This window comes from Lissotriton vulgaris, chromosome 12 (assembly GCF_964263255.1).
Source record: "Lissotriton vulgaris chromosome 12, aLisVul1.2, whole genome shotgun sequence".
Classification (NCBI taxonomy): Eukaryota; Metazoa; Chordata; class Amphibia; order Caudata; family Salamandridae; genus Lissotriton; species Lissotriton vulgaris.
The window spans coordinates 327,467,773-327,490,474 of record NC_141700.1 but is presented as its reverse complement, the minus strand read 5'-3'; positions in this window follow the sequence as shown (position 1 = coordinate 327,490,474).

Here is a 22,702-nt window from a genome sequence, read left to right as displayed (position 1 = left end):
GTCAAGAGAACCAATTCTGTCGAACAACAGCGCTTACCGAATTTACGCCATATGAATTGCGGAACTTGCGTATAAAAAATCTTTATCGTGTTGTTTAGTAAGCTGCCAAGTTAACCGATTTAGGACACATGGGTCTAAAGAAATATAAAACAAACAAGGATTCGAATCACAAAGGGTAAGGCAAACATATGATTTGTTTAAAACCAACAACACGCCATACGGTCGACTAAACATAAACGCCCTACCTAACAGCCAGAGATACTTACCTAGCTGCAGCTGCTTATCCCGTGCATCGACGTCTTAACAGAAGATAACTGTTGGCGTCTAACGGTTCATTCGACAAACGATCTAATGAAATGAGGTCAAAAAATTAAATTACTAAAAGTGATCCGCAAGACATATAAATGGTACTGACAACATATTAAGAAGTCGGTTTCTAACAAACTGTTCGTCCTTACAGCAAAAACCACTCACCTAGCTTATGGCGGATTGCGACGAATAAGGATGCCCAAACAAAGGATGGCTGTTGGCGCCTCGCGGCTACTATGCGGATATATCAAAACGGGTTCACGTCCAGCGACTTATTTAAATAGCCGGTGGATGAAGATCACGTGAATAAACACCTGAGGATCTTTAAAGGTATAGCAACACGCAAGCAGAATGTTGCTCAATATATCTCAAGTAAGCCTAACAAACTCTTAAAGGACCAGTCTGATTAATGCGGATGTTAAAAGTATGTAGAACCCGACATTGTCATATTAGGTACAAGAATAGGATGAATAGGACACATCAGAAAAACAATTATTAAAGGCATCGCAACATTCGAGCAGAATATCGCTCGATATGTCACAACAAGCCTATGAACCCATGAAAGGGGCCAATCTGTATGCTACAAACGTGTCAGATGCAAAAAATGTGACGTAGTCGTGTAATTTACAGACAAATAAGACATGATTGAAAACCAACAGAAATGATCTGGTACTGGTGTCATGCAGGGCAAGGTGCGTTGTGCCTGGTTTCTTTAAAGTCCTGAAGCCTCCTTGGGTGCCCGCATACGTTCCAACCTTGGAGGCGCAAGTCTGCCGGGCCCTTAGCTGATTACAGTGTACCAACACTTCCCGTGACGTCAGGAGCTTCCGCTGGTAGCGGTCCTTGCCAAACTTGCAATTGGAGGTGGGCTGGTGCTGTACAATTACCTTGGACCTTGGACGGAAAAAAGAAACTGCAGGTGCAGGAGGCAGTGTAGCAACCAACCAGCGTACAGAATGGGGCCACTTCACGCGCCTCTTGCTGTACGATAATATCCACAAAACCCTCCGACAAGCAGAAGGAAGAGGCCACATGAGGAGTCCAGGGAGAAGCTTTTATTGGACAGCAGTTTAGGCATAATGCATTTCGGCCTTGGAGCCTTCATCGGATGCCACTGCTGACCTGGAACACCACCACGCCTTTGCATTTAAATAGTCCTGCAGTCCTATATCAAGCTCAGTGGGGAATGTCCATAAAGCAAACCGCACTCAAACAGCGAGGAGCTTTCCCAAACCTTTATTAATAGGTACTAACAGTCGCCTTCACCAGAAAATGTTGCATGAGGCCACAGTCCAAGGCGTTTCGAGTTGCGTCTTCTTTCAAGTAAACGCAGCCTACAAGCGCTTGGCAGAATGCAATTAAGACTGATTTAAAATGTTGAGTTTGCAGTTATACAGGCAGATGATTAATGGTGTGTAATAGTAAGTTCAGTGTGTGGCATGCTCATTGGTGGGTAGCCAGGCTGGGGAAAACAGTACATTAGATACATTGTAGCTTAAAACTTACAATCCAAAGATTAACTGAAAAGAAGAAAGTATATGTATGTCTTCAGAGTATTAGTAACATGTCGGGCCAAGAGGGGTACTACAACATACCCAACAATTAACCTGTCTACCTCCTGACGCCTATAAGGAATTTAGAAATGTTGTTAGTAGAAAATGTGCTGCAGAACTGACACCTTAGATGATCTTTGATTGTGCTGTTGACTTGACTCCACAAGTCAAGATTTCCTGGTGCCAAATATATCAGTTGACTCCAAAGAAACATGCAGTTCTCAGAGCATATTTGGTTGACAATGTAATGAAAGGTTTTATCTGTCATTCAGTGTTCCCAGCAGGTGCCCCAATATTTTCTATCCCCAAACCGCCACTTTATAAACTATGGAGAGCTTAACCATCAGAAACCAAAACCACCTTACGTTTATATCTGAATTATTGGACCAGAGCAAGATGCCAAAGATTTTTTCTTAACTTAACCTACGAGGATCATAAAATATGGTGTGTATCAGAGAAGGATGCGAGTGAAAGGCAGCTTTCAACATCCATTATCGACATGTTAAGTATAAGCTTTTAGCATTATGCAGTACTCCTGCTGCATTCAAGCACTTTATTGATGGCGAGTTAGGAGACATCTTAGACACTTTGAACAACACTGGCAACATATGAGGTAACATCTTACTTTAACTGAGAGAACATGGGCTTTATGCCAAGTTAGAGAGTGACACCACTGGTCGGATTTAAAGGAGATCCAAACATTCTTACGCTTCTCCAATTTAAATGAACACTTTGTAAGGGACTTTTCCAACATTGCACTACCAACTACTGCCCTAAAATGGGATTACCTTTTCAATAGAGCAAGGAACAAGTAAATGCCTTTGACAAATTAAGGCTTATTTTTACCACAGCCCCACCAGTACTTAAACATCCAGACTGAACCCACTATTTATTGTGGAGATTGGTGCATCAATATTTTCAAAGGGCGCTCATTTATTTATTTATTTTTTGTTTAAGAAATTTTTATTGGTAATTTTTAAAGAAAAAATTATACATATGTCATACAGAATGGTATGAAATACAAAAGAACATGGAGTCTAAAACATATGTATAATAGAGAGGTCAGTACGGAAAAGGAGAAAGAGGAAAGAGAAAAGACAGAAGGGGAAAAGAAAAAAGAAAAGGGCAGAAGAAGGAGGAAAAGGAAAAGTGAGAAGCCGTAGGAATAAAAGAAATGTGGGATTGAAAGGTGGATCAATCATATAGGAGAGGTGGAAGAAAGATACGTAGTAAAGGGGAGCCAGAGAAGATCAGATATGATTTTTAGGGGAATAGAAGAGGAGCAGGCAATAGAGATCCTATGTTCATCACAAATGAAATTCCACCATGTATGTACAGATAATTTGGAATTATCCTTCCAACATGACAAAATAACTTTAAATGCGATAGCAATAAACAGGTCCAACAGTCTAGCAGAAGAAGATACAATATCAACATCATCTGATAATGACCCTAGAAAACATTCAGTTGTGATAATGAGGCAGAACAGCGAAACATTGGCATGCAAGTATTCCATACATCATTCCAAAATGACATAACTGGGAGGCATTCATATAACTGATGTGTAAGAGAACCTAATTCTTTAGAGCATGACCAACATAACGAAGAGGAAGTAGGGGAGAACTTATTAATACTAACAGGAGTAATAACAACTCTATTATAAATGAAGAACAAAGATTGGGTAATACGAGCAGAAATTGATGCTTTAAACAGTTTGGACCATAAACGATCCCACAGATATTAAAGTCCTCATATCGTCCATTGATTGTCCAGACTTTGTAATTGCGGGTGATTTTAACCAATGGCTCGACCCTTTTTCAGATCGATTATCCTCCAGTAAGTTTCAACCTGACTAATCCCATGAGAGTTTTCAATCTGCCATTGCCTCTCGTCCTTTATTTGACTCATGGAAAATGTGTAATCCTGACTTACTTGAATATACTTTTTTTTCTAATGTACACCATACCCGCTCCGAATTGATTACATTATGGTCAGTAAATCTCTACTTCCCTCTATTCAGAAATCTGTGATTGGTTCCATATTTATATCCGACTAAGCTCCTGTTTATACTTCCTTAGACCTCTCCCTCATTTTGTCTAAATTTAGTCGCTGGAAGTTTAATTCATTTCTTTTATCCGATACTGTCTTTATGAAAGAAATTGAAGGATTTTTTAATGAATTTTTTTAAATAAATGACCCTTCTGACACCTCTATTCCTAATAATTGGGATGCTGTTAAAGCTGCACTTAGAGCCTTTACTATATCTTATGTATCTAAGAAAAAGAGGCTTAACATGAGGAAATATGAGGACCAACTTCTGAAAATTAAAGAGCTGGAGCATTCTTACTTCACTTCCAAATCCCAGTCTGTACTTCAGGATTTAATTCATGCTAAAACTGACCTAAATAAAATCATCACTAACGAAGCCTGTAATACCCTTATTAAAATCAAGTCCAAATTCCATGGTGGTCAAAATAAAGCGGGGAAAATGTTGGCAAATTACTTAAAAATTAAGTCAGAATGTAAAAGTATAGGCCCTATCTACAATGATTTGATCAATCAACTGGTTTCATCAGATGAAGACATCGCTGAAGTGTTTCATCAATATTACCAATCTCTATATACTGATGATACACACCCTTCTGAGATTGACTTATCTTCCTTTTTTGACAACCTTCCCTCACCCCCTTCCCTTACTGATGAATTTACGCTACTTGAGAGGGAGATTACTATCCAGGAAGTAACTCGGGCCATCGCTTCACTTAAGAGATCAAAAGCGCCAGGTCCAGACGGACTGCCTGTTGAATTTTACTCTGCCTTTCATGCCTTTTTTGCTCCAAAACTTCTGCAATTGTTTAATTCCTTTATTGCAGATGCTAAGGCTTCTGGCTCTTTTCTCGATGCCCTCATCATCATAATACCTAAACCTGATAAAGACCATTCACAGTGCAAAACTTTCCGCCCTATTTCCTTAATTAATTATGACTGCAAAATCTTTGCTAAAATTCTGGCTACACGCTCGATTCCGTTATCCCCTGTCTAATCAAAAAGGACCAGGTTGGGTTTGTTAGGGGTAGACTTGCTGCTGACAATGCCCGTATGTTTTCCAATGTCATTGCTCATAGTAAAAATCTTAAAACCCCAATGGGAGCTTTGTCCTTAGACGCGGAAAAAGCGATTGACCGCATTAATTGGCAAGTCATTTTCCACACCCTCAAATGGTTTGGTTTTGGTCCCTCTTTCATTTCCCTGGTCAAGCTTCTATATTCATCTCCCCGGGCCAGCATTTTTGTTAATAATCAATTTTCTAAGTTCTTCTCTCTATCTAGGGGTACCCGGCAAGGCTGTCTTCTTTCCCCTTTATTATTTATTTTATGTCTGGAACCCTTTTTAGAACGTATTCGCTCCAATCTGAATATTGTTGGCTTTAAACTACCTTCTATGGAGATTAAATTATATGCGTATGCGGATAATGTGCTGGTGTATATGGCTGACCCTACTTCTTCCCTCCCACACATTTTGGATGAAGTGCGCTTATATTCCTCTATATCGGGCTATAAGCTAAATTTATCCAAAACGGAAGTCTTGCCTCTGAATGCAGCCTGCTATCAGTACATGTTTAGTGATACTGAATTTGCATGGTGTCCCTCCAAACGTAAGTACCTTGGGATATGGTTCTCATCATCTTTAGTTGACACACTTAAATTTACCTTTGATTCCCTGTTAAAGAATCTCCAATCTCTCCTTCAAATTTGGTCCCCCTTATTTCTTTCTTGGTGGGGTAGGCTGGACAAGATTAAAATGATGATTACTCCCCATGTTCTTTATACTCTTTCTATGCTACCTTTCAAAATCCCTCATTCATATTTTTCCCGCATTAACTCGTTATGTACAAATTTTTTGTGGAATGACAAACACCCTCGCATTGCTTTACACAAACTAACCCGCCCTAAAAATGAGGGTGGCGTTCGTTTCTCCAATTTTAAATCATATCATTCTGCCTTCTTGATTAAGCAGTCCTTTTCCTTAGCTTATGATTTCATGGATAATCCTGTGCCTAAATGGGTTCTTTTAGAGTGTTCCTTTTTAAAAGGTTTTTCGTTCCAGCATATTGTATTCATGACAAACTGCTCTTTTCTAACTAAATTCCCTATTTTGAAATACTCGCAAACACTGCTGTATAGTGCACTCTCTTGTAACCTCTCTCCTCTCCAACGTTTTTTATCCTCCGTTGTGTGGTATAACAAATTCCTTAAATACAAAGGCAAATCGTTTTACTTTAAATATTGGAAAGAGAAGGATATTTTGTTTGTACATCAATTATTTGATGGTAATGCTATTATTCCTTTCCATGTACTGCAAAATGTGTATCACCTCTCTTCTTCGTCTCTTAATGAATATTCTATTATAACATCTGCCATTCAATCACACTTAGCATCTCTTTCGCTTCCTGATACCTTTCGTATTTCAACACCCACCACTCAACTGTACCCATTATTTTCAACTCAACAGCCTAAGGCTGCTCTTGTTTATACCATTTTGTTATCGAATGTTACGGAGCGCCTTAAATCAAAAGTAGAGACTGCATGGGAATATGATCTCGTCATCTCCCTTCCTGTCTCGTTCCAAAATGTAGGATCCGGTCGAGCCGGGCCATAAATGTTTAGTAAAACCAATGTTTTATTTTGGATGACAATCTTCGCCAATGCCCAACGCCCTTCATCATCATTTTGGGAGGAGATAATTTGAACATTTAACGCTTTGTGAAATGAAATAGCAACCCCCCCCTTTTTTACTAACAGCAGGAGAGAATAGTACTTGTCCCACCCATTGTCGTTTAAACTTAAGAGATTCAACATCAGAACAGTGTGTTTCCTGGAGAAAAACAACCTGTGAATTAGGTTTAGACAGGTGAGACAGTACCTTTTGACGCTTGACAGGATGACCGAGACCTCGTACGTTCCATGATACAAAGTTACACACGATGGTGGAAGGGGAGGATGGGCGACAAATGGAGTAGACACACTGTAAGGAGGTAACTAAAAGAAGGGAAACAGCAAACAGTTGCTAAACATGAGGATAAAATTCCCAACATACTCACAACACTAAAGTACAATGCAACTAAAAACAAAAGGGATAACAACACCCAGAACAAAAAAAGGAAGAAAGACCGTTCATGACTAAAGAAACAGGAGAAACAAATAACTAGGTAGACATGGCAGAGAAAGAGAGAACAGAAGAAAGGAGAAAAGAAAGGAAAACAGAGAAAGAAGACAAAGAAAAGAGTACTCAAAAAAGAGAGTGCACATGAGAGAAAAAGAAGACAGAAAAGGGGAAAGTAAGCAAGGGAGAAGAGATAAAAGAGAGGAACAGGAAAGGAATTAGAGGACAGAGCAAGGCAAAAACGCCAGGTCTGAGAGAAAAGACATAACCAAAACATCTGGGGCGAGGAAGCGCCAAAGAGAGCGCGGACCCCAGCGAGCAACAGAAGAGCAAAGTCGGGCACAGAAAAGAAAGAAAAGGTAAGACCTCAAAAAGAAGGATGATACAAAAACAGCACCATGATGGAGCCAGATCAACCAGAGAATACAGTAGCGAGGAGACGCCGGAGGGGGCAAGCACATCAACGATCACCAGAAGAGCAGAGAATGAAGACAGAAAAAAAGCCGAAAGGAAAAGCGAAGAAAATCTTTAGATAAGAGGCAGTACAAAGAAGAGTGGAAAAGGAGCCATGTTGACACAGAGAGCAAAACAGTATCATGCAAGAACAAAAGAGATATCAAATATTAGTGTCCATGGTAGCTGAGGAGACACTCTGCAGGTAAGCGTGAAGCTTCCGTGGATCATCAAATGAGCGGGTGCGACCATTGTGAGTAATTTTACAAAAACATGGATGCAGGATGCCATATTGGATGTTCAACTGTTGCATCTGAGGACGTAGGTTGAGAAATTCCTTACGCGGGGCATTGGTTGCGCTGGAGAGATCTTGTGAGATAAAAATATTATGGCCAGACCACTGGAGATGCCGTTTAAGCCTAGCAGTCTTAAGAACAGTCATTAGCTCAGTAAATTTCAGGAATAACAGGATAATACCACGTGGCTTGGAGGCATTGGAATTAAGACGACCCAGGCGATGATCCCTCTGTATGTTAAGGGGGTGTGATGCAGGTTGGAGGTCCAAAAGATCATGTAGAAATTTACGGATGAATGACACCATACCTGACCCCTCAACATTTTCTGGAATGCCATAAATGCGTAGGTTGTTCCTACGATTGCGATTTTCAAGGTCCTCTGTATGAAGTTTTAGTTTGTGAATTTCTTGTTCCAAGAAAGGTACCTTAGAGGCAACATCCTGTATATCACTAACACGCTGTTTTAAGTTCAACACCTTGCCTTCCATAACTACCCATCTCTCCTCAATTTGTTTAAGCTTTTCATTGGTCGCACTAATGAAAGGATGAAGTCCCCTTACTTCCTCCAAAATGGAGTCCAGCACAGGATTTGACGAGGTATGAATGGGGGAGGGGGGTCATTTTTTAGCCATTTAGGTTTCGTTCCAGTGTGAGACGACTTGGTGTTGTTTGTATCATGCGCCATGATGTGAGGAAAAAGGAAAAAGTCCACTGCAGTATACGATAGAAAATTGGGCAAAAGCAACCTCTCCGGAGATGAACCAGGATGGAAGACGTAGAAGCATCCCCCTCAAAAGAAATGAGAAATAGTAGCTGAAAAGCGTGGATCCATCAACTATGGCATAGACAAAGGTAGCATGGGCAACAAAATAAGCACATGGAGGAAGTGTTCTGCATTTAATCTCCAAAGATGCTGACCGGGTATCACACAGGAGAGTAAAAAAACAAAACAAGTGACACAGACCAGGTCAGTAAGCAGATCATTAACAACACAGCTGATGCTATACCAAGAGTAGAGCTTGAAGTATGCAGCGTGAGAAAAATTGGAGGTTGAGGAGATATCCCATTAGTATGCGGCAAAGGGGTCATGGATAACTGGGTAAGTACACGGGCTCAGCGGCACTAACAAAGCGCGGCTGCCCGCATCCATACATGAGAAAACTGTACCGCAGAATTATGAAAATAGGCAGTGGACCAACTGCACGGCAATGGGAGTGTTGACAAAAGCTTGACGCATTGCGCGAGTTGAAGTAAGCATACAAGCATAAGGCCATGTAATGGCATTAACTGGCTGAGAAAAAAAAATCACCTTTGCAGAAGTAGAAGTAGCAGCAGGCAGTCAGAATATTTGGGCCACGGGCTCAGCGGCATAGGAGCGGCCGCCCGCTCCCAAAGGGGAAAAAAAAATGAATAAAGAAAGAAATAAACCATAAAGCTGCATACTTTCCTCCAAAACGTGGGCTGAGAGGAGGAACAGCATTAATAGAAGGAGAACAGTGCATATTAAGCCATACTTGCAGTTATTTGGAAATGGGTCGGCAGCGCCACTCCTGCGCCAACGGAGGCTTCCACTTCACAAACGTTGAGAGGTGATGAGGCAGGTTGCAAAAGGACACGGGCTCGGCGGCACAAAATGGCGGCCGCCCGCGTCCGTAGTTGAGGAGAATCAGCCACTCGACATACCGGAAAGGAAACAGCAGAAAACCAGCGAAGAGCACGTCCACTCGCTGCAGTCCGATTTCCCCCAGCAGAATCCGTCCAAAGGAGGAGCACAAGGAAGCTATGCGAGGTCCATATATAGGAGAAAGTCCCGAAGCTCAGCGGAGCTCATGGACGATCCGCCATCTCAGCTCGGCGTGTAAGCCACGCCCCCCAAGGGCGCTCATTTATAACCTGTGTTCTTAGCCTGCTGTCTCTTTAACTGCGGGGTGTCATCAGGGGGAATCCTGTGTCTCAGAGATTCTTGATGAATCAGTTGAAGCCTCATATAGCATTACCATTGGTTATTTTGTTACCTGGAAATAGCAGCCCTTCAAGCAGGGTGTCAGTTAGCATGTATAAAGGAGGAAACTGCTCACATTAAAGTCTCACATCAAGTAGTGACCTGCAGTCAAGTAAGGTGCATTGAGAGTTATTTCATTTAAGCCGTCAACACCAGCAACTGAAACACTGAAGCTCAGCATTGTTATTTTAGTCTTTTGTTGTAACTTGTTATTTGAATTCATTGTGTTCATTTGTTTTGGTAGATTGTTATTTAGAAAAACCTCTCAGGTTATTCTCAACATGTCACACCATTCACCATTCAGCATGCCGCAACCATCACAGCTTTTGTCTGTATGTGAGGAACCTATACTACCTTTGAAAAAAAAGATACGTTTATTTGACTCCTACTTAGCCGCCATAGCTGCTGGGAAATTCTCCAATAAGCAATTGAACAAAATCCCTTGCTGGCCTCTCCTTTATAACAAGTATTGCCCAAGCCCGCAAGGGTATATTGGGTTGCTCACCTCCATATCCCGGGAAATTCTCCCCAGCAAGGAAACAAGATATTCTCCTTCATAATCTGGACATTGACAGTACGAAAATGTATGATAGCCTTGACCCATTAACAGCTGGAACTGGTGAGGGGAACCGAGAGACATATTTAAAATGTTGTTCATGATGCTGGAAAATCACTTTAGGCCTCATTTAAGAGTTATCATGGAAAGGCATCCATTTTTAACGAGAACGCAAGTTAAGGTGAGAAAGTAGGAAACTATATTGCTTCGTTGGAGACTTTAGCACAGACATGTGAGTTTGCGGAGCTTACTGAATCTTTAACCAGAGACCAGCTGGTGCCTTGCACCAATAACCCAAGAGTAAAAGAAAAGTTGTTAGCAAAGAATCCCACTGTACAAGGTGCATTGACTATTGTTGGAAGTATGGTACTCGCTACAGGCTGTCTTAAGGAAATGCAAGATGCTGCAAGCTCCACTTTAGCTAGGTTAACTACGTCAGATGACAAACAAGAGTTAGAATTGGTGCAGAAAGAAACTGGCCATCTAAAAGTGAGTTGAGGTACACAGAAGGCCTCTAAGACCAAGTGTTATAAATGTGGCAGCCCAAGTCATTTGTCAAACAACCGAAACTGTTTTGCTCATAATGCCACTTGCAGGGATTGTGGAAAATATGGCCATTTCACAAGGGTCTGCAGTAGTGTCATAAGTGAACAACATGGGAGAACCATCAAAAAATCCATTTGATGGTGTTACATGTCACCTGCCCTGGTGCAGAAGTGCAACAAGAAGATGTTGTGGATGTGGGAAATCTGACAATGCCTAAGTGTGACATTGAGATAGATGGGAAAATTGTTCCAGTTCTTGCTGACTAGGGCTCTCCTTTTACACTAATTGGGGACGAGAATTGGGAGAAAATCTTTGGCAAGGAAGACATTAAGGTGCTGCTGCCAGGCATCAATCCTGAAGAATATGATGGTCAGAAATTTGATTTGTTTTATTATGCTGTAACGACGATTAGATTCAAGGGATATGAGACTGGATGTAAAGTCCATGTAGCCAAATGAGGTGATAATCTTTTAGGCTGGCACCGTCAGTGGTACTTAGGAATTATTTTAAACCCAAATTCTTCTGCTCAGGTGTTAGTAGCGGTGCATGTTTGTGATGATGCAAGTGTTGTGAGTGAGTGTTCACAGAGAGGCTTGGTCTGTTGAAAAATGTCAAAAATAAGATTGTTTCAAAATCTAGTGCCAAGCCGGTTGTGCACAAAGTCAGGAAGATACTACACCTGATGCTAAAACCAGTGCAAGAAGAACTGGACAAAGTACTGCAGCTAGGTGCGATAGAGGAGATAGAAGCCACTGAGTGGTTGGCACCCATAGTTTTAGCACCTAAGGCCAATGGCATGAAGATCAAAAAGTGTATTGACTTAAGAGGTCTCAACCATTGTTTATGGGTTGAGCGGCTATCTTTACCAAACATCAATGAAATGTTGACTATGCTGGCAGGAACAAAGCTTTTTAGTGTTATGGACCTTTCAGAAGACTACCATTAGGTGTTGCTCCATCAAGACTCTAAGGGCCATATGTATCATCAAACTATTTTGCATTTTCTAAATAGCGAATTTTAAGGAATCGCTATTTAAGAAATGCAAAATGGTATGTATGAACAAAATCGCTTTTAATTTGCGATTCCTTAAGCTTCCTTATTTGCGAATTCGCATTTTGCGAACTCGCAATTAAGGAATATTTTCAAATGCATTCCTATGGGCCAGGAGGCCCATAGGAATGAATGCAAAATAATTCTCAAATTGCGAATTCGCAATTTGCTAATCGCAATTTGAGAATTATTGCAAGGGTGCAGGGGTGTCTCAAAGACACCCTGCTGCACCCCTGAAAAGAACATGTGTGTGCATATGGCGCACATACATGCCCTATGGGCATGTGTGTGCATCATATGCCACCTTTAAAAATGCCAATTTGTGCATTTCTGGAAGAATTCGCAAGTTACCATCAACTGAAAGTTAGTGGTAATTTGCGAATTCTTAAACAAAATTCGCAAGCTAAAATTGCTACATCCATAGCATTTAAGGAATCGCAAATTTGCGATTCCCTAAATGCTATGGAAAAATAAGGAATCGCACAAGTTTGCAATTCCTTATTTTGGGAATGTTTCATTCATTCCAAAACGTGCAAAACGTCCGTTTGCGAGTCGCAAAGGCTGAAATTCTGCGAAATTCGGCCTTTGCGATTAAAAAACGGCTTGATACATGTGGCCCTAAGCCTTTTACCTCTTTTGTCACTCCTTTGGAAGCTTTCAGATTAGTCAGAATGCCTTTTGGACTGGCTTTGGCTACTGCCTGTTTCCAGAGGGTGATGAAAGAGGTACTGAAGGGCATCAGATCTATGATGTTTCTTCAATACGACATCCTAGTTTATGGAGAAGACAATGGTAAGCATGATGCAACACTGAGGTAGGTTCTCATTAAGCTAAAAAATAATGGATCACCTTAAAGAGGGAAAAAATGTAAATCTAAGATGGGTACTGTTTCCTATTTAGGGGAAACCATCTCAGGGGATGGAATATGTCTAAAATTGGAAACGATGAAATCTATCACAGATGTACCTACTCCATGTGATAAGAACCAGTTGAGATCATTCCTCGGAATGAAGGAGTATTACTCAACGTATGTGCCCAATTTTGCTAGTGTAGTGCAGCCCTTGAGGTTAGGACAAATAGAGCTTAATTTTATAAATAAAACAAGACCAAAACAACAAAAATCCAAAAAGTAGATAATTTTCCAAGAATAAATGTAAAAAAGTGCTGAGAACCAATAAGTGCTTAAATGGGATATCTGGTAAGATTGGGTCGAGGCAAAGTCAAAAGGTCAGTCCAATCAATATAGAAAACATGCTGGATACAGTGCCTGACTTGGGTTCGATGAACCAAAGTGCCTTGATTCGGGATGTGTCAACGTTGAGGAAGATGTGAAGTGCAGCCGAAGCAATGCATTGGTGGTGAGACATACAGTGGACGAGATGTGGCAATTTTCTCCATGCAACTGAGATGATGCGTCAGTTCAGATTGCAAGACGCTGGTCCCGAAGAGGGTACACGGTTGCTGCTCCTGCAGTAGGCAATGTGTGGATTCCGAAGACAATGTGCTGGTTCCAAACAAGGCTGTGCGGAGCTTGTAGAGTTGCACTACATGGAATTCCACAGAGTTGCTTAAAAACTCTGTGGAATTCCACTGTGTTCCACTCTGCCCCAGCTAAGTGTAAAATACTGTCAGTTAAACAAGGACCTAGTCAAGGGTGATGCTTCTAGCAAACACATGAATGCTGTCATATGAAAGAGCAGTAGTACAAGTTAAATGGATCATGACAATAACTCTACAATGTAGTACCGCCCCTCCTGTGAGCCAGGGATGGATATGGGAAGAACCTTGCAATTGTTTGGTACACAAGATCCCAATCAAAATGAGCAATTAAAAATAAAAGACTGCAAGATTCTGTGAGTTTTTAATGTTGGCCACCAAATGTGCAACATGATAAGTTAGAAGACGCTTCATTTTAGTTTTCTCCAATCCAGTCCTCTAAGAAGTATCCTGATATATGTATGATGATATCATTAATATTTTTTACACATACCTCCGTAAGCCTCCTTGCACGTGTGTGGAATGAGAGCAGCCCCAGGTGTGAGTGACATCGGAGCAAGGGGGTCGCCCTTCTCCTGGTGTAGACCATACACATGACAAAGTATGTGTAACCAGACCTGAACCTGTGTTGTCTTCCTCTGCGCATGTGCATCGACTTCATCAAATTAAACGAATATATGGGCTGAACAACAGGGGACTAGTTTTACCTCTTTATTCTTTGTTTCAGTTGATACTTTGATATTTTAAAATTAAGGGCCTCATTACGATGTCGGTCAGAAAGCATTCCGACCGACTCCTTGTGGTAATTGGTTCTGACTGACTTGGGTTTGGCAAGTCCGACCGACCGATTACAATGTTTCCAAATACGGTTCAGTCAAACTCCCATTGACTTCAATGGGAGCCTGTGTTCCTACAAACTACACAGGCTCCCATTGAAAAAAGAGGTGGTTCAGGAAAACCTTGCAGCCTGTCACAGGCACCACATGGTGTCTGCCACACTCGCATGGTTGTAAAGAGGCGTCCCTTGAAGACCCGCACGGGCCCCAGCCAGAGGCCTCTGGGTGAAGGTGGGGTCTGCTATGGGTCCCCAAAGTCAGTATCCGACAGCCGTTTCATTTCAGATAGACCGATTTAGAAAGGCTGTTCGAATCCAACATCGTAATACGTCGGTCGAAAACGTGGTCCATAAACCTGTACGATTCGGGTCCGACTGACTCGAAGTCTTCGAATGCCGGTTGGAACTGAGTTGGGAAGACCGAACGGTTACCTTCTATCGTAATTGATTGGTTGGAAATATTTCGGAGTCAGTCGGAAATATGGGTTCCAACACGTGTTAGGAAAATCCACATGGCTTTCGGAGCCTTTCTGACCAACATTGTGATGAGGCCCTGAGTACCTTGTGTAAAGTGAGAAATGTATCCTTTGTGCGTACCTGTCTGTGCATCGACATTCTTGTTTTAGTGAGCATTTTTAGTGCTAGCACCACATAGAACAATTAGGCAATAGTTCAAAATGTGGAAATAAATACATAAAATATTTTTTGTATTTCCCGTCTTTCCCATGAAATAGATTTGCATTTTGGCTGGCCAAATGGGGTTAAATCAGTAACAACTTCAACATGTCCACCACTAAAAATTGAATTGTCTTGCATTCATATCCATGGCCATGGCTGAATGAAACATAAGTGACATTGGGATTGCTTTTCCGCATTTTGGTTTCGCGGAGGAAACGTAGCTGCTGTTCTTCCGGGTTTCTGTTCTACATACTAGGTGCTGCTGTTATCCCTGAAATTGACACTCTGCAGCTGTTGTTGTCGCCCTGACTGGGTTGTTGTGGAATGGAGGTGGAGGTGACCCAACCGAGGGGACTCTCATTATCAAGTGAGTGCGGGGCCAAACCCCGGGAGGAAGGGGTCAGGAAACTGGGCTCAAGGTAGGGCCAAGCATAGGGTTTTGAAGAGGGGAGAGGGTACAATAATATCAGTGGTCCCAGACTTCGCTTGTGCCACTTAAATTACCCTAACTTTTTCAGGATGCCTGCAACAGACGTGTCATGGCGGCTCAAGATCACCGTGTGGGAAAAGGTGAGGCTACGTACTTTCTTAGACTTTGCAAAACATGTTACAACAACAAAAGGCGGCAGCTTAAAAACATTAATTTAAAGTAGCAAGATAGTGCACATAGAAACTCAAATATGAGTCCCCAGCTAGAGAGTCGGATAAAGAAGATCCTACCCTACTGTAGGAACTCGCGCTAATATAAGCACACAATATTCTATTTTGCAACGTAATTTTTGTCTTCTATGACATCTAATTGAATTTCAGCAAACTCTTGGTGATATGCAAACACTCCATTTTATCAGACTAGAACAATAATCTATAGACATTAGCAATGGCGGCTCCTCTGCAATGATGTTCTTGCATTGTTTTATTTGGCATTTGCCAGCTCTGAGCTAGCGCTGTAGGGAGGTGCGGGAGAGGAGGAGTGCTATGTGCACTCTACTCCGTAAGTGCTCATGTGAGTTTGGAAGGTCGTCTTAGGCCAACCAAAACACACATGCACACTTAGGTTCTGCATTCAGCAGCCGGGCTCGTGAAACCCACAAACTCCCGGGCCTGAACGGAGCGTCTTTCTAGCCCACTCAGGCCAATCCCCGCGCTGCCCTGCAGCACGGGGATTGGATGGGAGTGTGATAGGGGCTTTTGGGACCAGGCAGGAAGAGGAGAGACGGTGCAACGCAACACGATGCTGGAGGTTGGCCTGTGGATAAAGTTACGTTTTTCTGCTTTGTTAAATAAAGTATCTATGTCCCCTCCTCTCTCACATGTGACACCTCCCACGTTCCATCCACCTGCCTCCACCCTTTATTTATGGTGTCCGCCACTGGACATTAGACCCTGAAAAGTTACATTCTGTGGTCCAGACTGCTCTTCACACTAATCATTCCTCCTGTTGTCTCACTATCAGTTGTGTAATAAGAAACAAATGCCTTTTCACTAGCTAACAGAAGGCTTCTGGAAAATTACAAAATATGCAACAAAGAAAACATTTTGAGGAAACAACTGTTCAATGTGAAAATAGGACTTAAAATGCTGATGCTTTATTTTTCAGTTACCCTGGCACCAACAGTTAGGCTAACTTAAGTCAGCACTTTTATTTCACGTTTAGGCCTATAATATATATGCATGATTACCTACAATAAATTATGCGTTTAGTATATGTGCTATTTAAACCTAGACGTTGGAGATTTTTTGTGTTTAGTATATGTGCTATTTAAACTTAGACATTGGAGACTATTAATAACAAAAACATTTTTGTTTGCAAACACAATTTGCGTCTTTAGAATAAAAGACATTTTATGTCCATAGTGACAGCCTCAAAGGCACTATCACGATGGAAAGGAAGTATGAGTTAATGAACAAAAGTCTCAAGAATTAGCTGCTCTTAGAGGGTTGCCCCTTTCACTAAAAGGATTCGGAATATGTTTTTATAAAATCACATCACTCGCCATGTTGCTTCACATGGAGCTGAGGCTAGTCTCTCTATATTTGCCCTGAACTGTCCAAGCAAAGGGCATATTATCAAGAACGGAGATAAAAATTATCGCCGGTTAAGCGGCAGAAAACTGCTGCTAAAGTGGCGATAATGGGCTTGTTAATATGCCCTTGAGAACTCCAATAGAAGTCCATATTCTGGTGTTAACATAGGCTTCTATTGGAATTCTCCAGGGCATATTATCAAGCCCATTATCACCGCTTTAGCAGCAGTTTTCTGTCGTTAAACCGGCAATAATTTTAAGCGCCGTCCTTGATAATATGCCCTGAAATTCTTTGGGGTCCTAGATCCACAACTGTGGAACACTTTACCAGATTGGCGCATATCCCAGTTCGGAAACACCTAAAAAACTAATTTGGTCGGTTGCACCTTCTTGCAGATTCTTTCTCTGCCTACAAGTCACTTTGTGTAGTGAGAATTCCTAGCACCAAGATGCCACTGGCGAAACTTACTTTTTGTAAACAAATACGTAAAATAAAAACAAATTCAATCTTTCGTTATTCTGTGAATTAATTTTTTTAGCTGGAAAAATATACAGCAAGCAATCATGTTCCCCCAAAAACAAGCAAACATTGAAATCAACTTTGAACTATGCAGCATTATTTTACAAGGGGCATATATTACCTACATATGCCCCTACATATTTTATATATATAGGGGCATATATTACCTACATATGCCCCTACATATTTTAGGGGCATATGTAGGTAATTCACATTTTGTGATTCTCAAATAGCGATTTTAAGGAATCGCTTTTTGGGAATTGCAAAATGGAATGTAGGTAAAAATTCTCATTTTTTTGCGAATTTCAATAATTCCTTAATTGCGATTAGCAAATTGCGAATCGCAATTAAGGAATGAGTGTCCCATTCATTCTTATGGGCCTAGAGGCCCCTAGGAATGAATGGGGATACATTCTCAAATTGCGATTTTCTATGAGAAAATCGCAATTTGAGAATCGCAATTCCAAGGGTGCTAGGGTGTCCAAAGGACACCTGTTGCACCCCTGGAATGTGCCTGTAAGTACATGTGGCGCACATACATGCCCTGAGGGCATGTCTGTGTGCCACATGGCACTTTGAATTAAAAAAAAATAATAATTTTGAAAGGAAATCGCAAAATACCATCTACTCGTAGTGGGTGGTATTTTGCGATTCCTTAAGCCCAAATCGCTATTTTAAATGCACCCCTACATAGCATTTAAGGAATCGCAAAATTGTGATTCCTTAAATGCTTGAGCAAAATAAAGAATCACAATTTTTGCGATTCCTTATTTTGCTATGTGGCACCTACATACCAAATCGCCGTTTGCGATTCGCAAACGCCGGAATTCGCCTACCTACATATGCCCCATAATTCTTCGGAAAATCGCAACTGCCTGTGGGAATAAAATATGATCCCATTCTTAATTTAGCAATATTTAAACATTACCGCAAAAAATGTACAAGCAATTAATGGTTTATTTAGACTCTTCAATAGACCACTATGCTCAGGTGTAAATTTTGTCATTATACCTCTTTAATTGCATCGGGATAAAGCCCTTTCTAACTTCACCAGTTAATTTTCATACAAAAAGCATTTCCCAGTAAGAATCAAAACGTATTAGCCTGTTTTGGTAATTTACTAGCACATAATAGCAGAAACAATGACTGGGAAAAAAAACTTATTCACCATCTAAGCAGAGAGCATTTCTTGTTTTGATTTGTAAAGCTGGTCGAGGTGATTTCATCCTATATCCGATTTACAGTCAGGTATGAGGCAAGTGTAAGAAGAGCACTTGTTTATTAACAGATTGGTCATCCATGTGGCGAAGCTGCTTGTCAAATAGTCAGGAATAGATAAGATAGCTTGAAAGTTCCACCTCACCCCAATTTTCTAAAGAGATTGCTTGTCACTTGATCCTGCCAGTCTTAAAAGCAAAGCTGCTGACTGCCTGTAAATGCCTGAGCCGGGCACATAATGTATTAAGTAACGGAAATTGACTACAAAGATTGGGGGTGAGGGGGTAGCATGAGCATTTGTTCATTCCATTTCCTTTATCATGTGCACGTTTTCACAAAATGGAGGCTGAGAAATGCAACGGAGACAAAATGGATGTAAAGACTAGATATCAAGTCAATTTCCTTTTGACAATTGCTGGGCTTTAGGGAAAACCTAGTAACCTGTACCACACTTCCTGTCACATGTAATTCAATGAGAACCTCAAATCAATGAAACTGATCTGTGGTCAGTTTAAGACTCTGGTTAAGTAGAACATGGCAGTGGCCTGATTTCCCTCCTGAGTGAATCTGTGCGATCTTTTTGTATTTACATCAAACTTTTAAGCACAAAGTGACAGCGTCAGTTTCCTACGAGCTGATCAATTGGGCATCACGGACAGCAGAGCCCTGTAAGGCCTTCCATTGGGTTTTCTGGGCAGGTGGTGCTGTCCACTTTAGAAGAGCCTTGGAAGAGGGACTTGATTCTGCTCTATTATATTTTGCAGGTGAGAGTGAAAGCAGAGCCACAAGGGATTTCATTACGCAGCACGCTTGGCTGACCTGGTACTGAGAGCAGAAGTGCATAATCTAGCGCTGGGGCCACACAGCCCACAGGGCAACTTATGGGGATGACGGCTATTGTGATAAAAAAAAGACAACAGCAAGAGAATGGAAAAAAAGGAATGGAAAGTGAAAAGAGAATTGGATTGGGTGGTCATATGCTGTCAAGAGAAGTGCACAAGAAAAGGAAAGAGGGTGATCGAGCACCCACCATCCCTCAAGAGAGTCCACAACACAGATATTGTTGCTCAGGCCAATCATTCAGTGGTTAATCCACACCTGGGATAATGGTTACATGGAGTGGATGACAGTCGGCAAGGATACGCACGGTGCAGGAAGCACAAGATCATGGCAAAAGGTATGTTGGCATGTTATTGGCTTGCTTATGTGTGAGATTCAAGCTGCTGATGGCTCACCTCGGAAAGGCAAGTTAGCATTTAGATTATTCACTGCTCACATTGGAGTATATATGAAAGTAAAAAAAGGAAGGAAACAGGAGATTAGGAGTCATAAAAGTGGGACGTTAGAGTGAAGGAAGGTCGTAAAGAAGATGGTCAGGAAATATATTTGGGGTGGATGTGGTGACAGAGCATTTTAACCGAAAGGAAAACGTGCAAACGCATAAATCCTAGATGAAGAATGTGTGGATAGCTAGAGCAGTAAGAGCAGGATAGAGGATTTAGGCTCAGGAGCAATGTCATATTGAATCAAAGGAGTTTCATAAAACTCAGTCACAAGTGGAAAGGGAAACATTAAAACAGAGAAGTTTGTGTGTAGATGGTGCAGCACTAAGGAAGGGCTCAAGCATACAACACAGGACAAGTGGAGAAGCAGGGTACGGAAGAAGGTAATCCAAAAGTAGCAGGACCAGGTTGTTAAACTTCCCATCAGAAAATGGAACAAGGCAAGGCACATTCATGTAGGCAAGGGCAGCAGAGCATGCATGCTAGCTCAATCAGAGTGAAGAGGTACAGAATTGGTATGGTGGCAATACTGTGAGTACAAACAAAATATATGGAGGAAAATAATTGAGCAATGTAAAATGTAAATGTAAATTGATACTTGTATAGCGCACTACTCTCCCGCAAGGGTCTCAAGGCGCTTGTACAAATACCACTGTGGAACCCATCCTGGCTTTCCCTGTGAGGCGTCCACTCCTGGGCACCCCCAAGGTGGAGGCCAGGCATCTTTAGTGTTGTGGGGGCTGTTGTGGAGATTAAGCAAGCTATTGCCCAGATTTGCGGAGTGGGACTCCATGATTGGAATAGGCACCGAGGTGAGAATTATCAGGTCTGTGGAATTTTTGAGCCCAAGACCCGCCGAGGCAGGGAATTGAACTCTGGTCCCGGGCTAGACCTCTGCATCAGCGTCTGCCGCTCTAATCATTGAGCCACACTTCTCCACAATTGTTCAGGGCAGAAGGAAAAGAAGAACAGAACAGTTATGAGATTGTTAGTGGAACATGCCTGACAAGATTGTTGGGGGAACATGCCTTGCTGGAAATCAAGAAACGCAGAAAATCTAAAATCCGAAGATCCATATTTTCGAGGATTACGGAGAGGTTAAGGGAAGGGGCTCCTGGAGATTGCAACAAACACTGTAGGTAAAAGAAATGGGCCAACAGTGAGGGGGCATAAGTAATAAGGAACACTGTTAGCATTGGATCGATTTATAAAAATGTCCCGCTTTCAGGAGTCCAGCACACCGCAGAGCGACTATTGCCTGGCCTACCAAAATTCACAATAAAACAGTTGTTACAGTTTCAGAGTGATGCTTTATCAGATCAACATAACCCAGTTGCCCTCTGTCCACCCCTAGCGCTTACCATGATGGTAACACCAGATTACAAGCCTCAAAAACATTTGGAAGATTGCAGCAATAAGTCACATCTGGCCATCGGATGTAAAACCTAAAGAAACAAGTCAGATGCACACACTCATAAATACAAACACATGCTTAGCAGAGGGTCTGAATTTGGCTCAAGGACGCAATAACAGAACAGTCGGTCAGTTGCATTCATCAGACAAGGCCCAAACAATGCCCTGTAGTAAGTGTCACCCTAGATAACCCGCACAACAAACCTGACCACCTGGGCCAACTCAGAATGTGATCACCAGTTGGTATTCATGGCCCCTTCTCTCATGGCGGGATCATGCATTTAAACACGAAATTTATGGCCCACTGCCCAAAGGGGGACAATCTTCTCTTTATGACACTTGTTACATAGTATAAAACATGTCCTGTACCTAATACAAGTTGAATTCTAGTACGCAACTGTAAGAGATGTGCCTGCTATTCCTGGCGGGTATTGTTTAATTAAATGTAAACTGTTCCTAATTGCCAAGCCTCTCTGTTCTTCTCTTTGATAATCAGAACCTGCTTCAACATCTGGCAACCCAGCATAGGAGCTGAACACGTCGGACACCCAGACTTCAGCCTGGGGACAAGAGGATCCAGCCGTCCGAGTTCACTCTGCGCACATTTTGGAAGAAAGAGGTGCAGCAGAAAGGTAAGTTCGATAAAATTGTAAGCAACTGGAAATTTCCATTCGATGAATTGTGGTAATCCGTTTATTTAGCCCAAATCCAATCGTCAAAGGAAATTCTTAAGAAATCAGAATCACTAAAACTAACCTTTGTGTGTTCAAACAGCCAACACATGTTTCGCCCCCTTATGGCATTCACGCCTGGGGCTTTTTCAAGCCGCGAAAAATCAAACTGGCATGTGTCACAAAATCAGTAAGGGAATTTGCGGCTGCTGTAAGTTGATGGCTGAAATATTGCCAGACAGCCTTGTCGGGCATGTCGAACCTGCAGTCAGTATACTGATCCTAGGGCAATTCACTATGGGTGAACTTAATGGGCAAGTGGTTCCCCATTTCCAAGTACAAGTGACTAATAACATATCCTCGTTAAGGCAAGCCGGGCCAATATCCAGGATCCTATCCCCTCTAATACTGTACCTCTATTTACTGCGAGCCTGCTGGCCCATGGCGAGCTGGAGCCGTCCACTGGCAGATGTTGAAAAGGGTTAGACACCACAATTAGCTTTTTCTGTCCTAATTAATACAAACATCATAGAGTGGCAACCAGAAGCTGAAAGTGTAAAAATAGATTCACCCAGCACTCAAAGATATGAGTGTCCTGGAAATACGTTTTTTGTATTATTATTTATTGTGGACTA